At 40.5% G+C, this 2,189-nt stretch overlaps 1 pseudogene; it reads left to right on the forward strand.

The window, feature by feature from the left end:
* The first annotated feature begins 675 nt into the window (after window positions 1-675).
* On the forward strand, window positions 676-792 carry LOC132620964 (5S ribosomal RNA; annotated as a pseudogene).
* Window positions 793-2,189: the final 1,397 nt, after the last annotated feature.

The following is a 2,189-nucleotide window of genomic DNA, read 5'->3' on the forward strand; positions in this document are numbered from 1 at the left end:
AAACCCTTCTAATAAATATAAACGTGAATTTAATATAATATATTTAGTTTTCATAAAAAAGGGGTGTGACATGTACCCGAGTTGACTCCTCTAGCTGCTCCTATGAGAGGGCACCACGTCAGGCCAACTACGCCTCAGAGTGTTACTGATTACTCTAGCCCTTTATCTTGGCCGTAAGTGAATCAGGAGCTACCTGAATATCCGTATCCCTCGGATTCAGATGAGAGAGATGATGAGGATGGCTAGACTAGCAGGTGGCGGGAGGGCAATGGAGAGGACACTTCACTTTATAGCCCTCCGGACCAAGCTCAGGATAGGTCGACTACAGGTATACGAATTTTTATTGATATTTCCTATGTGTGTGCAACTACCGCAGGTTATTGCTTAATAGCGACGAGTGGGAATTCTAAAGGAGACCCATAACCAGAGCATTTATAAGTAGCTATGATTTAGATGTTTTTGTCACCATCAGGGATTTTGAAATTAAGAATGAAAGGTAGTTATGTATGCGGATTGGTGGTTATTATTGGGAGTTCTAAAGGTTAAAATAGCATTAATTAACCAAAAGAGTAAGGGGTTCTTTTAACCTGAAAGAATAGGCATCACAGAATTTTATTGGAACCCATTAGGATTTCAACTGGTTTTAGGTCATATGATAAAGGCCAGCAACAGGATGGATGCGATCATACCAGCGCTAACGCACTGGATCCCATCAGAACTCCGAAGTTAAGTGTGCTTGGGCGAGTGTACTACTAGGATGGGTGACCCTTTGGGAAGGGTACTAAGAGTCCTACAAATTCGGACATAAGAGAAGGATGAGGGACTAGAATAGTTTGAAGGAAATTAGAAGCGTTTGAAACTCACGGTTGGTGACTCCAGATGATTGTGAAAGATAAGGCGGACGGGCTTGGCAAAGAGAGAGAAGACGTATTACAGCTACAGAACTAGGACGAGTATAAAATAGTATTGGGGATATTTTGTAAGTAAGGTGTGAGGAGAGGTATATACAATATTTTATGTGTGGTCAATCAGTATGTGTGCCCGAGAGTCGATATTGTGATATGTTAAAGATATTGACTAAATAAGGTACTGAAGTTTAAGGGGTAAGTGCTACAGGACAAGTTGATATTATTTTCTTTAAAAGAGTTAGAGATGGATAATGTTGATGCAACAATATCAGGGAAGGGAAGAAGAGAGTATACAAAGGTAAAGAGACTAGGATGCCCTGAGCGAAGGGAGAAGTGTAAGCAACGAGGGCGAGCAAAGCTTCCAAGAGAGTTTAGGATGACAGTCGAGGCAAAGGACTATTTGGACAAAATTTGGAAGCAGGCATATGAAAGGAATGGAGTATGGTAGCACGGAACAAAAGGCGAATGCGCAGGATTAGAGGAATAGGTTTTGATAAATGGGATTGAAGGGGAGTAACTACGAATAGGAATGGGAAGTGAGGAAACATAAGTAGGTCCTGCAGCAATGTTAAGGGATTGTCAGCTCTTGGGAGGTAACCGAGGAGATAAATGCACGATCAAGCAGACATAATCACCTTGAAAAGGGAGAAAGCTCTCCTAGAAGATGATTTAGAAATAAAATGGATCTGCAACTCTTAAAGGATATTCTATGAACTTCAGGGTCAATGCTATAACATGATGAGTGGAGGAGAGCATTTAGGAGTAAAGTAACTAAAAATCTTTGACCTCGGAAATAAGAAGGATACTTTAACGATTTGGTTGTAGGAAACCGATCAATCATCAAGATAAGAAAGAGGATGATGAGTTGACACAACTGATTAGAAGATCACTAACATAGAACAAGAATTCCTGTAAAGACCATAGAGATTCGATCATAGAGGAAATAGAATGACACACAGGGAACGTGTATGGAAGACAACCCGGCCGTAGCGTCAAAAGGAAGGATAAAGGCTCGATAAACTAAGAAGGATAAAGGAATATTTTGATGCACAGCTGTAATACAAACAAGTAGTTAAGAAGAATTGCAAAGAAGTGAGCTAAGCAAATGAAAAGACTAGTTGTGGAAACGGAGGGGTATGGAATATTGACTCCTAATGGTATGTTATAGGCATAAAAATGAAAGGAGAACTCAGGGTGAGAAGAATTTTAAAGATGTTATAAATACGGTCGGGGAGAGAGACGAGGGGTAAAGGAGTACTGCATAACCGAACCCCCCGTAAA

Source organism: Lycium barbarum, chromosome 11 (assembly GCF_019175385.1).
Source record: "Lycium barbarum isolate Lr01 chromosome 11, ASM1917538v2, whole genome shotgun sequence".
NCBI classification, from domain to species: Eukaryota; Viridiplantae; Streptophyta; class Magnoliopsida; order Solanales; family Solanaceae; genus Lycium; species Lycium barbarum.